Source organism: Rhipicephalus microplus, chromosome 1 (assembly GCF_043290135.1).
Source record: "Rhipicephalus microplus isolate Deutch F79 chromosome 1, USDA_Rmic, whole genome shotgun sequence".
NCBI classification, from domain to species: Eukaryota; Metazoa; Arthropoda; class Arachnida; order Ixodida; family Ixodidae; genus Rhipicephalus; species Rhipicephalus microplus.
Genome location: NC_134700.1, coordinates 55,529,446 through 55,544,562, shown reverse-complemented (window position 1 = coordinate 55,544,562; position 15,117 = coordinate 55,529,446).

Here is a 15,117-nt window from a genome sequence, read left to right as displayed (position 1 = left end):
CGATGCTCTTCATGGAGGGCGGCTAATGCAACATTCAACCTGCAGAGGAGAGCTCGCGCAGCCAAAAAGAAAGACACAGCTCTTGCCCGGTCCTCTTTACGAGCGCCTTTCTTTTCAATTAAAGTGAGCTCTTCAATATCGGACTGCTGCTGTGTCTGCGTCGTGACAATATATATATATATATATATATATATATATATATATATATATATATATATATATATATATATATATATATATATATATATATATATATATATATATATATAGCCATGTACAAGACAGAGAACAATAGACAACACCCGATCCTGGGCCAGCTGTTCTCATTATCCTGCCCCTCTTCCTCCTTCACTTTGCTCCAGCTGCCTCGTGGTAGCCGCCCGCAATTAGTTATCATATATATATATATATATATATATATATATATATATATAGTGGGAGTAATAATTCAATGGGCCAGTTAGTCTTCGTGAAGGTATGGGATATGGCACAACGGGAGCGTTGTCAACAAGGATAAATATATTTATTTCCCAACAGTTTCGGGAGGGGTTGCCATATCCCAACAGTTATGGGATATGGCACAACGGGGACAACGCCCCCGTTGTGCCATATCCCATATATATATATATATATATATATATATATATATATATATATATATATATATATATATATATATATATATATATATATATATATATATGTGTGTGTATACAGTTAGACGATGCTTTCAACCTTACCCCCTGAGGTTGCTGCCTCCAGTTTCCCCGGTGTGGGCTGGGTGACCTCGCTCCTCCGGTGTCGCCAAAAGTGCGCTGCTGCAACGAAGGTGACAGGGCAGGAGAAGGAGAGCGCGGTCGATGTTGGAAACCAGGCTGGTAATCAGTTATGATCTCGTCATCATTGTTATGGCGGCTGTCGAAGGGGGGTCGAGGCACGAGAAGTCCTTGAGAACCGACATCACCACGACGGGAAACGTAGTCGTTGGCATGTCGACTGTCAAACCCTGGCCTGAGAGGGCGAAACGGGTCGGCGGGGTTCCAGCAATAGCGGGCTATGTTGCCCACACCACCGCAGTTGAAACAGAGTGAACGCCTGTAGACAGTGTGCCAGGTGTCGGTTCGGCGAAGCTGTGGATGCCGTGACGACTCCTCACGTGACGAAGGCCATGGCAGGCCAGAAGACAGCTGGCCGTATGGTGGCCGGATGGGTGGCCGCTGCGATGTCTCCCCCTTGTGGCGGTGACCAAGGAACGGTTGCAGGTGGCGGGTAGTATGAAGGCGGAACGGGCGGGGAGCTTCGAAGGGCGGCGGCGTACATCATGGTACGTTGCTCGGGGGCAGGATGAGCTGTCGAGAATGCTTGGCGGATTTCGTCGCGGACGACTTGAGCGACAGATGTCATGGGTGTATTTACTACCGGAGTCCGCAACCTCTGCTGTTTCTCTCTAATCATCTCACGCAAGGAGCTATGATTGTGAAAGGTCACAGCGGCGGCCTGATTTCGGGGGCTGCTGCTCAAGCGGTCATATTGTCGGCAGCGTCGGTGAAGTGCCCGCCTGGTAGCCGACGCTTTTTTAGTGAAGTTCTGTACAGTGCTTGGCGGGATGCGCAAAAGTCCGGCGAATAGCTGCTCTTTCACGCCGCGCATGAAGTAGCGCAACTTCCTATCTTCGGTCACCTGCGGGTCAGCCCTCCGAAATAAACAACGTGTCAAGTCTTCGGCAAATATGGTGACCGTTTCATTGGGTTTTTGGACCTTTAGCTCTAGTAATTGGTGGGCGCGGTCACGTCTGTCGACAATGGAAAAGGTTTCAACCATCTGCTGGTGAAAGTCGGTTCATGTGGACAGGCTGCTTTCTCTGTTCTCGTACCAAGTACGAGTGCTGTCGTCAACATAGAAGTAGGCCCAGGAGAGCTGTTCCTGAGCAGACCACTGGTTAATCTTCGCAACACGGTCATAGTTATCTGACCAGTTTTCTACATCTTAATGTGCACCATCACCAAAGCGCTCAGGCTCCAGTGATTGAAAAAACGTTACCTGGGATGGAGCGGGAGGACCGGTGCCGAGAAGTACAGGCTGGGGACTGGGGTTAGCAATTTCGAGATGTCTTGTAGAGGGCTTCTGCGAGTAGTTGAACTCTGACGGAAGACCTCGTAGCCGATGACTGAATTGATGGACCGACCTGTGAAAGTAAAAGTTCAATGAAGGGACTCGACAACGCAGCCTTGTAATTACTATTTCTTTCTTTTTTGATGAACACCACTTGTTCTTCCAAGGGAACTTTAGGTGTGGATAGTCTGATAAAAACAAAGGAGATTTTTGGAAGTCATTGGCCGCTGTGCGTTTTTCAAAGCGTGCTGCTGTGATATATTCCGAAGTAGGCAAAATAGGTAAAACAGGACAATCAAGGGAAGATAAGCTAGTGCATCTGCATGCTCATTGAAAGCTAAATCTCTATGGCCTGATACCCAAACTAGTCCAACGAGCCGCACATGTCAAGGAATGAGCGAGTCCTCTAGTTTCTAAGGAGCGCAAAAAAGTTGGTGAGCTTAAGGCAGTACAGACAGAGAGACAGTCTGTTAGAACAATCACCACTGATAGATTTTGGGGCACTTTACGCAATGCTAGGACTATTGCAAGTGGCTCAGCTTGGTAAATAGTGGTAAAGTCAGGCAATTGAATTGAGAAAGCCCAATCTAGAAAGGATGATACAATTCCTATGCCAGCCTTTTTTTTCATAAACAGAAGCGTCAGTCGCTATCACTATGGATGCTTCTAGATTGGCCAAATGACCTTCCAAAATGCCATTTCTATACTGATGTGGTAATTTCTTTGCAATCTTGAGATATATATAATCAAATTCAATCCTAATTGCATCTACAGTGTTGAGTACAAGTATTTCCCAAAGGTTAACTCTTAAGGGGTCGAACACTTTCTGTGTAAATATTACTTGAGGGCACCGTAATTTAGACCATTGGTGGTTGAAAAAATGAGGTCTGCTGATTATTGAACATATACTGTGACCTCTGCTGAGGTGATGCATAGATTTTAATTATGTTCGTACAGTTAGAATATGAAATTTTTTGATAAGAGAAAGCAGGCAGGATTCTTCGTATAGGATATTGTTCGCAATATATTTAGGTAGCCCTAGGCATGAGCGTAATGATTCGCGTTTTAACATAATCAGTGGTCTAACTTTGTAAGACGGAGCGCCAGAAAAGAAAACACAGCCTAATTCTAATATCGGTCGAATGTACATGCAATATATCCTGACGAGCACGTCTCTACGCAAACCGGCACGATAATTACTGAGCCTGCGCAGCATCCCTACAGCACGTGCTCCTTTAGCAGCCAAGTTTTTTATGTGGGGACTCCAGTTAAGTGTTTCGGTGTAAGTTTTCGCGTCTGCAGAGCGGCCTCTGCCTTTTCTTTGTGGTCCATGTTTCGATACGTAGCAAGAAACTCTCTTCGAAAGTCGTCCCGCGAGAATAAAGACGCTTCGTAGTTTTCAAACCACGTACGCGCAGAATATTGCAGTGGCACGTAGACGTAGTGAAGTTTCCTGTCTTCGGCCCAACCGTTCAGTCTGGCGACGCGTTCGAAATCGTCGAACCAGTACTCGGAATGATGAAAAATATCACCTTGGAAGACCTCTGGTATTCGGGGTGGGTCTATGACGATATGTGATGGAAAAGAAGTCGCTTGGGCGGCCATTGCAGGGGCTCCGGAACTTACGGCCTCCCCTGGTTTTGAAGAATCGAAGAAGGCAACAAACTCGGGCTCCTTACCTTGTGGGCGGCGACTCGTGCGTTGGTGTACGGGCGTCAACTGCGCTGGCTCCAACCTTCGGGATTCTGGGCTATGTTCCCTAACCTGAGATGGGCTTGGAATCATACCGAGCACCTCCACCAGTTTTGAACGAACAAATACAACACCGGAAGCTAGAACAAATATTTATTTATTGTGAACTTGTGTGTGTTAACTAAATACACACAGGTTGTCCTGAGCTCACTAGTGAAAACCTCGTCCTTCTTTATGCGTCTCGCCACGTGCCGCTTTCTGGAAAAACCGCCAAGCCTTTTTTTAGCGTGTGGTGTGGTGACACGTGCAGCAAGCCTTGTCAGTTGATGTGGCAGAACATATATATATATATATATATATATATATATATATATATATATATATATATATATATATATATATATATATATAAGGGAAAGAGGTGTATACCTATGGGCTCGTTTTTCCGTGTTTTAACACAATATTAATGAGATCTAACAGACAGTAATGCCAAGGAATGTACAGGGAAAGTTATTAGAACCAATGGAACGTAAATATAGAGAAAGAAAAGTGGATGAAAAAATAACCAGCCGTGAGCAGGAATCAAACCTACGACCTTCGAATAACGCGTTCGATGCTCTAGCCACTGAGCTACCACAGCGGCCTTCCCTCCATCCAATTTTTGGGTTTATATGTGAATTTAGAAGTAGGAGTGACAGTCAGCGCCATCTATAAGCCAAACGACGAGTGTGAAAACACAGAAGTATACGAGGGACTATATATACGAAGCTGTACACGAGGGACTATTGGTCAGCTGCCCGCTCGTAATAAGTTCACGTGCTACGTGACGCCACACATGCGCATAAAAGGGTGTTTCACACTCGCCGCTTGGCTTATAGATGGCGCTGACTGACACTCCTATTTAAACTCACATATAAATCCAAAAAAGTGGACGTGGGAAGGCAACTGTGATAGCTCAGTGGTTAGCGCGTCGAACGCGTTATTCGAAGGTCGTAGGTTCGATTCCTGGTCACGGCTGGTTGTTTTTTCACCGACTTTTCTTTCTTTTTATTTACTTTCCATTTGTTCTAATAACTTCCCCTATACGTTCCTTGGCATCACTGTCTGTTATATCTCATTAATATTGTGTCAAAACGCGGAAAAACGAGCCTTTAGGTACACACTTCTTTTCCTTATTCATTAACGAGGGTCTTGTACTGGCAGACTTGGTGTCATTACATTGTATACGAGGGACTATTGGTTAGCTGCCCGTTTGTAATGAGTTCACGTGCTACGTGACGCCACACATGCGCATAAAAGGGTGTTTCACACTCGCCGCTTGGCTTATATATGGCGCTGACACTCTTACTTCTAAATTCACATATAAACCCCCAAAAAAGTGGATGTGTGAAGGCCGCTGTGATAGCTCAGTGGTTAGAGCATTTAACGCGTTATTCAAAGTTCGTAGGTTCGATTCCTGCTCATGGCTGGTTATTTTTTCACCCACTTTTCTTTCTTCTTATTTACTTTCCATTTGTTCTAATAACTTACCCGATACGTTCCTTGGCATTACTGTCTATTAGATATCTCTCTCTCTCTCTCTATATATATATATATATATATATATATATATATATATATATATATATAGTAATGAGCGAGACAGCGAACAAGAAACATATATATATATATATATATATATATATATATATATATATATATATATATATATATATATATTGTAATGAGCGAGACAGAGAACAAGAGACAACACCCGATCCTGGGCCAGCTGTTCTTATTCTGTCTTCTTCCTCTCTCGCCTAGCATGCACGTCTGTGCCAGAGTGCCAGTTTTGGTCTTCGTCGTCACACTCGGCCGTGACTGCAAGCATTGTCGATGGGCCACACGACAATGTTCATGTGGGTGAGGCTAGCTGCAGCAGTTGACATTGCTTCAGGTTGGCGGGGTTGGCTGCATCGTCGTGGTCGGCCCCGACCACATTGGAAGTTTGTCGAAATTGGCTCCGGCGGCCGACACTGCTATGTCGCCTGGGTCGTACGCCATGTCGTGGTGGAGACTTGGTCCTGGTTGTTCCCTTTGTTGATGATGATTCCGTAGGACGACATTGACTGTCGCGTAGCAGTCTACAGCCTCGGCCACGCTGCGACTTTTCAGAGAAAGTAGTTCGACTCCGGTTTTCCTTTGGTGGACCGAGCTGGCATTCTCGTAATACAAGTTTCCTGCGGTGGTGTGGTTTTCTTGGAGATGGTTCTGGAGGGCGGCCCCAACTGGATTGACATGGTCGCAGGTTGATCACATAACGCTTTCTTTTGTCCCACCACATTTCAGAAAAGAGGGCAGGAAATGGTGGATCCGGCAATGAAACGAGTAGCATCTTATGCAGCCGTCTGCGCGATTTTCCGCGGATCGAGAGATGTTTTTTGGTGCGATTAGACATCTGCATGAACTTGGGGTGAAGTCCTCGCGCTGACCTGTGGTGTGGCTCCTGCGCCGTGACTTGCGTAGTCCGTGACTTGCGCAGCGTTGTCGCTATGGGGCTGCGATTGCGCAGCGTTGACGCTCTAAAGTCAGCAATTCTTGAAGCCACGCTGCGTACTGGCGGGAGATCCTCGACGGAAGCCGTTCCGAAAATCGGAGACTCTACCGATTCAGGCAGTGCATGCGTCGCACGCATATCCTCTTCCATCTGGTCAGATAGAATGTTATTAGACTCAGCGGAAAGACCTGTCTCATTAGGTGGTAGAATGTTCAGTACGGTGGGGGCCGGTGCCTCTAAGTCGACCGGACGACCTGCGTTGGGGCCTCTTGCGGAGCGTTGCGCAAAGCTTGCCATCAGGAATCCGCCAGACACAGCTGCACCGTGTGCGAAGCGCGCCTCTGACGACGTTACGAAGGGCGCCACGAATCTCACCGCTGCAACCACTGCTTCGAAAGACGGCGACGCCAACACGGTCCCGAAGGCGCCACTGCTTCGAACTCCGCCGTGAAGGTCACCAGCCATTTGGTAGCGTAAGTTTCTCAGTGCGCGACTGCTTCTGCGCAGAGCTGATAGACGAGCGGACGATACGACGGTGAGTTAAACAAGGTTTATGTACAGCATATATACAGAGGCGTTACAAATTCGGCACTGGGGCTGACAGCTTAGAGACCCGAAGAGCCGAGCTTTCCTCTCTAACACATAGGTCTGCTGCTAACACATAGCTCTCTTCTCTGACACACATGTCTGCTCTCAAATGGGTCTGCTAACACATAGCTCAACTCTGTATCACATAGCTCTCTTCTCTGACACACATGTCTGCTCTCCAACAGGTCTGCTACTCGCGACGCGCCGCAGGGCTTCTTTTATATGCACCGGGTGGATTCTTTGAGAAACCAAATGTCCAACCAGAAGCGCCGCTGGTCGTGAGGTCAGAATCCTCCAATGGGGTCGCCGCTCGGCCGCGTCATTCTTTCTCATCGAATCTGGAGAGGCTGCGCTGCAGGTGGCTGCACCCAAGGACAAGTGACGTCGCCAGGCACTGCGTCAGACCCGCCAGACAGGAAGGCGCCGGTTGCTTGCTCGAAGGGCTCGCTGGCTGAGGTAACTCACTGCACGTGCGCGACAGAAAAGCGCCGTCGCGTGTTGACGCCGTTGAGTTGTTCATCGCGTCAGGCGGGCTCGCGTGCTGGCATTGACACAGATTTCCTTTTTCTGAGGCATGGACGTTCGCTGCGGACTCGCAGGCATAACAGCACCCCCGCCGCCAGACAATGCGCCGGAAAGACGAGCTGCTTCCACGTGGCTCGGATGTCAGGCGCGTCGTTCGCCAGGTCCCTCCAGGTTCGCCTCCAGGGCCATGGGGAGAATGCAGCTCCAGACTCTGTTCCGGGAACACATCCCATTCTTGAGGACGGATCCCAGCTCCACTAGCTTGTCGCCACAACTTGTCGACCAGCTTCGCTCGTCTCTTCTGACGATCCTTGGTTTCAGCACTTGTCGATGGTTCTGCAACTTGTCAAGAGCGGTTCGACAACAGACAACACACGACACATGCAAGTGCCCTCGGTCACCCGACAGAACACCAGACAAAGCATAGTACAACATATACCTAGCTACGTGTCTGTCGAAATTTCGTTCCCTCTACATCAAGAGGCACATGTGGGACACAAGACTTTTAAAATGAGAACTCCATTTTTTACACGTACAAAAACGTAACGAAATAGAATAGAACATAAAGTTGGCTCCTTGAGCTCACTCTGGAAGAGAGCGCTCAGGTAAGGCCGTGATGAGGACAAAAGTTTGCCCCGAATCGCCAGCGAGAAACCGAAAGGTGGAGAAGGTACTAACTAAACGCACGGCTTAACGCGTCTGCATTAGCGTTTAGCTTTCCTTTTTTGTAGCAAACGTCAAAGTTGTGCTCTTGGAGCATCATGCTCCGTCTCAGTAACCTGCCACTTTTAGGCGACGATACCTATGCGGTACTATGGGCTGCTCGTACTTGCGACGTCGCACATCTGTGTAACTACAATAGGGGAGTCCAGATTTCTCATAAAAAGAAACATTCCTTCTCAGCTCCTTCTTCTGGACTTCACTTAACCTAGGCTCTAGGTTCAACTGCTCCATGATTACCTCCGATACCCTTTCGATTACAGCACTAAAACTCAAAATTTTTGCTCCCTTTTCCTCTGAAGCAATCAACAACAGCTTTACGACCGCTTGACGTTGAACGTATGGTTTCATCAAGTTACTGTGGAAAATTTCGTTCGGCCGCCTTCCTAGTTTCACTTCATAATTGGTATCAGAAAGCTTCACGGGTGCCTTCCACTTGTCCGCGGATTTCCCCGCTCTCTGACAAGTGTCGCATGAGCGCACAAAGTCTTCGATATCCTTCCAGCATTTGGGCCAATAAAACTCAAGGGAAACTCTAGCCTTGGTCTTTTTTATGCCGAGATGCCCTGCCGATGCGTTTTCATGCGCCAGTTCCAATAGTTGGCGACGATACTTTTCTGGCACCAAGAGCTACTCATACTTGCGACCTTGCGCATTTGTGCAGCTCCGATACAAAAGCCCTGCTTTTTCAAAAAAAGAAACATTCTTTTTCTTTTTTCCCAAGTTTGCGCTTTCCATTAGCGCTTTAATCGAAAGGTCCTCACGCTGCTCTCCAATGAGCGTTTCTCGATCAACCCTCCACAGCTCACTCCAACTTTCCGCTACAGGCGAGAGCGTTGCACCCCTCTCGCTCTGACTCAATGGCGCCATGTTGTCTCCCCCTGCTACGCATACCGCGCCGGTCGCTTCAGCGACGGGCCACTCGAGTGACTGCTCAAACGACGCACACGGAGAATTTCGTGTTTGAGGTTCCGTTGACTCGCCACCAAGATCACACAGATATGCTGCTTTTGACCTTGTTTCACCACATAGAACAAAATCAAGCTCCCGCGAAAGCTTCCGCGCTTGCGATCGCGTGAGGGTCATGTACGCTACGTTGGAGAAAAACGATCTAGCCTGCTGTTTGAGAAGCTGCTCTGAGTTTTTAGAGAAAAGATAAGGAAAACGATTTGGAAGCGTGGCAGACACAGCCGCTTCGGTGTGAAGCTTACCGAACGGGCCTTCAATGACAACCGTGGCGATTGGTAAGCAAGCACTCTGCTCCTCGGCGACTTGCCTGATCCACGCGCATTCTCCTGTAAAGTCATCCGGAGACACCAATAAAGGATGGACAACGTCCATGGTTGCCGCTGAGTCATGAAGTGCTCGACACGTTTTCCCATTCACACTAATTTCTTGGAGATACGGCTCTAACAACCGCATGTTCTTTTCCGATTCTCGGATTGTTGCAAAAGCAAACTTTTGCTTACAGTTTATCGCGATGTGCCCTTTCTTTTTGCAGTTGTAGCAGATTCGCGACATCTGTCTGTTTTCCGATTCTCGGATAGTTGCAAACTGTTGCTTACAGTTTATTGCGATGCGCCCTTCCTTTTTGCTTTCATCCTTTTCTACGCGCACTGCCCTGCTATGCAACTTTCGGCGAGTATAATACTCCTCAGCTAACTCTGCTGCCTTGTTTAGCTGTACTTCACAAAGTTTGTCCTGCAGCCAAAGCTTGACATCCTCCTCGATGCAGCGGTAGAATTGCTCCAACGCAACGCATTCCACCACTTTATCGCGGTCGTCATAAACACCTTCGCCCTTGAGCCATTCAATTAAATTGGCTTTGAGACGAAACGCGAAGTCAACGTGTGACTCATTCCCCTTTTTAGCATACCGGAACCTTTGCCTGAAAGCCTCGGGTGACAACTTATAACGTCTCAAGAGCACTTCCTTAACCTCGTCATAGCTCTCAAACGCTTCCCTCGACAAGTAAGTTATCACGTTGGACACTTCGCCGGGAAGAAGAGCTAACAGGTTCCGCGCCCAAAGAGACCGCTCCAAAGCATTTCGCTCACAGACGTGTTCAAACTTGACGAGATACTTCGCCATGTCCTCGCCTACTACGAACGGTGGCAATTGGTCCTGAATTCTATAACCGCTGACCTGAATCATCGGAGAAGCTACGCTAGGCGCCTGCGAACACTGTAGGATTGCCAATTCTATTTGTTTCAACTCGAGGCGCTCCTGTCTCTCAGCCTCCTCGCGGCGTTCTCGCCTTTCAGCTTCTTCACGAACTTCTCGCCTTTCAGCTTCTTCACGTTCACGAGATTCTCGCCTTTCAGCCTCCTCGTGGCGTGCTTTGATATCCACCCAGGCCTCATCGATTTCCTCAGCCGACACTCCCTCATCCTTCATGATCTCAAGGATCGCTTGCTTTCGTTTCGCACGGCCCAAAGTAATGCCGAGTTCCTCACAAATTTCGATGAGTTCCTTCACTTTAAGGTTCTCCATCGTTCACATTAGCCTGTTGCTATTTGCCTCTGTTAACAATTTACTTGCCGTATCAACTATAAGTCAACTAGCAAGACGCGCAGGCAATTTTTAACATTCCCGTGTTTACCCCCTCCACATTAACTTTGGTTTCAAAGCACTTCGACTTGGCTTGAAACGATCAAAGCTCACTTCAATGCTTCACACAGCCCTTCTCTAAACTACTATAACCTGAGCTAGAGTAGTCTGGTGAACTGAGGGGAAAACATCGGGCACTCACTGCATCGATGTCGCTGACGCCGGCCGATCCCGCAGCTGCCAACCACTGTTGCGAAGCTCACCTCCGACGACGTTACGAAGGGCGCCTCGAAATCTCGCCGCTGCAACCACTGTTTCGAAAGACGGCGACGCCAACACGGTCCCGAAGTCGCCACTGCTTCGAACTTCGCCGTGAAGGTCACCAGCCGTTTGGTAGCGTAGGTTTCTCAGCTCGCGACTGCTTCTGCGCAGAGCTGATAGACGAGCGGACGAGACGACGGTAAGTTAAACAAGGTTTATGTACAGCATATATACAGAGGCGTTACAAATTCGGCACTGGGGCCGACAGCTTAGAGACCCGAAGAGCCGAGCTCTCCTCTGTAACACATAGGTCTGCCGCTAACACTTAGCTTTCTTCTCTGACACACATGTTTGCTCTCAAACAGGTCTGCTCTCAAATGGGTCTGCTAACACATAGCTCAACTCTCTATCACATAGCTCTCTTCTCTGACGCACATGTCTGCTCTCCAACAGGTCTGCTACTCGCGACGCGCCACAGGGCTTCTTTTATATTGTCACGCAGCAAAGGACGACGCAGTTGTCTATGAGGAAAACAAGTTTATTGGAGCGAACCTGTGCTCCCCTAACAACTGAAAAAATACACAGGCGGCGAAGCAGCGGCCAGCAAAACGACTGGCACGCTAGTGAGCGTCGGCGATTGAATGACGCGGCATCGGCTGTGCGGGAATTTATATCCGTCGGCGCGAGGGTTTCTCGAATAGTCGAATTGTATTGAGAACGCCGTGATAGCGTTTGTTAGAAACGCTGTTCGTTCGAACAGCGTTTCTAACAAACAAAGCTTTAAGCGTTGTTTCTATCGAACAACGCCTGAAGCGTTGTTCGATAGCGTTTGTTCGAAACGCTGTGGTAGCGTTTGTTCGAAACGCCGTGAAAACGGCGATAGCACAGGCCGGCGCAGCCAGGCCGAAAAAACAAAACACAAATAAACAAACCCAATGCATGGTTCGCGGCAATATGCACCGGGTGGATTCTTTGAGAAACCAAATGTCCAACCAGAAGCGCCGCTGGTCATGAGGTCAGAAAGTCTCCAATGGCTGGGCCGCGTCATTCTTTCTCATCGAATCTGGAGAGGCTGCGCTGCAGGTGGCTGCACCCAAGGACGAGTGACGTCACCAGGCATTGCGTCAGACCCACCAGACAGGAAGGCGCCGGTTGCTTGCTCGACGGGCTCGCTGGCTGAGGTAACTCACTGCACGTGCGCGACAGAAAGGCGCCGTCGCGTGTTGACGCCGTTGAGTTGTTCATCGCGTCAGGCGGGCTCGCGTGCTGGCCTTGACACAGATTTCCTTTTTCCGAGGCATGGACGTTCGCTGCGGACTCGCAGGCATAACAATCGTCGGGCCGGTGCTCCTCAGGAGCTCTAAATACGACAGCAGAAATGCCTGTGCAAGGCAGAGTTACACAATCGTGATTGTTCCCTACATCTTGGTCACCGAGAGATGACAGGGTGGTAGGGGCTCGAATCGCATCCTCTAGGTCAGGCTTTTCCTGAGTTCCGTCCTGAGAGAAGGTCGAGTTACATGGGCAGGTGGCACAGGAAATCGGACCGAAAGCAGCTATGAGCTTGAAGCTCCACTCGGCCCATGACTGCTGCTTCCAACCTTCATACCGGTGCCACGCCACTGCACCTTCCCGAAGACGGTCTATGGCCACATACCATTTCTGATTCTCTGTCCAGGCCGCGCGCATTGCTAGCGCATTGACGGTTGCCACCCAGCTGTTGGCGTCGTTCCGGACCCCGTCGAATTCCGGCAATTCGTAGATGGACGGCGACGGTGAGGCGGCACGTGAAAATTCGAATATCACTAAGGCAACGCCATCAAGCTGGTCTGAGAGCTGCAGGAGGGTGCCCCAAAGCTGTCTGCGTTGCTCCAATGGGCTTGCCTCAGTGTCGTGCGACGCAGCTACATCCAACATGGCGTTAGTGGCACGCAATTCTGGCAACATTGTAGGAGCTCGCTCGGAGATTGACGCAGTCAGTTCGTTGGTGTTGACGCGGAGTAGTGCGATGGTACGCCGCAGGTTCGCGGCGCTGTCGTGTGTGAAGTCCGAAGAGTTGGTGATCGCGGTCTTCGAATGAGTAGCGGTTGCAGCACTCACGCAGGTGAGGTTGACGAGCAGAGAAGCCTGGACGGCGTTCCCTGGCAGCTCGTATGTTGAAAGAGTGCGGCAACGGGAATGTAGGCCATGGGAAGCGTGAGCGGCATTCCCAAAGGACAGGAGCCGGTGCGGATCCTTGCCGCGAAACGGTTGCAGGGTGTCAATAAGGTCAAGCCCTACAACCCCAGGGGAGGCCTGGACGCCGTCCACTGGTGGTTTGAAAGGTAGCTGAAGCGGCGGGTGGGACCCCTTTGCCAAGGAAGTGTGAACGGCGTTCCTCGATGGAGAAGCCCGCGATGCCGACGAACCACGAAGACACGTACTGGTGGCTCCCCACACAGGTTCGAATCCTGTCGACTGCGCCATTGTAATGAGCAAGACAGAGAACAAGGGACAACACCCGATCCTCGGCCAGCTGTTCTTATTCTGTCTTCTTCTTCCTCGCTCGCCTAGCATGTGCGTCTGTGCCAGAGTGCCAATTTCGGTCTTCGTCGTCACAATATATATATATATATATATATATACATATATATATATACACATATATATATATATATATATATATATATATATATACATATATATATATATATATATATATATATATATATATATATATATATATATATATATATATATATATATATATATATATATATATATATATATATATATATATATATATACCACGCGTATCTGCCGGAGGCAGAAGAGGGAGTAGAAGTGTGGACTTTGGAAGATCTCTCGGCAGCTTTGTCCAATGTGGCCTCGCAATCCCAGCCTTCTGTTGTATAAACTGCCACATCCCTACTCTAGACGTAACAGAGTGGTGGAAGGTGCTGGGTTCAGCAGCCAACGACAAGACCGCTACCCTTAAGACTTCGCCGGAGTCAGCACCTTGCCGGCCTGCCTTCTTTGCGCATCATGCCTGACGAAGCAGAAGCTCGGGAAACAGCCCACAGCAGTTCTTGGCCGTATCCCAAAGAGTCACGAATCTTTTTTCGGGAAGGCTAACGATGACGTGTACGCATGGCTCAAGCACTACAAGCGGGTAAGCCAATACAACAAATGGGATGTTGCCTCCCAGCCATCTCCTGTGGTTTTTTTTACTTTACTGCCGTTGCACTCGTCTGGAACGAAAACCATGAGGAGATACCGACGACGTGGGAACGCTTTGTTGCTGAGATAGCGAAGTGTTTCAGTAGCCCTGCTGCGCTAAAGAAGCTTGCTGAGCAGACTCTTGCACAAAGGGCTCAGTTGCCCGGTGAAACCTGTACAATGCACACCGAAGAGATTTTCAGGCTCTGTAGGCAAGTAGATTCCCGCATGTCCGAAGATGACAAAGTGGTACATTTATTGAAAGGTATTGCTGAAGATGTATATAACTTTCTAATAAGCAAAGAAAGTCTGAATTCCGTGTAAGGTGTCATTAGACACTGTCGGAAGTAAGAGACATTGAAGCAGCGCAGATTAACACCGAAGTTTGTTCGCCTGGCTAATGACACCATGGTGGCCAGCGTAGAAAATGTACCACCATTTGACCTAGCTACAACCATCCGTCAGATCGTTCGAGAAGAGCTAGGCACAAAAGAAAGCATGGCGAGTGGCATTTGCTCAGCGGTGGTGGCAACAAGAAAGTCGTCTGGATCTTCAGTGATCGGTACCTTCTGCTTTTGGAGATACTCCCCGTCAGGAAATCAGCCAGACTGAAGAACGCCGACCGCCTGCTGTAGCTTCCATATAGGAGCCATTATCGACCTCGATTTCTACGCCCACCGTTCCTACGTCACCCCTGGACAATCAATCAGTTTATTATCATGTCATAAAAGGATGTTACAGGGAGTAAAATATACAGACGAGGGTCCCAAAGTACAAGACTGCAACGGGACCCTCGAGTAAAAGACTGCAACGGGAGATAAAAGAGGGCGGAAATCCTGTTGACGGGCATTTGCTCAGCGGACCTTCTGCTTTTGCAGGTTGGTTGTTTTTTTTGTTCACTGACTACCTTTAACGTATTGCCACCACCGCTGCTG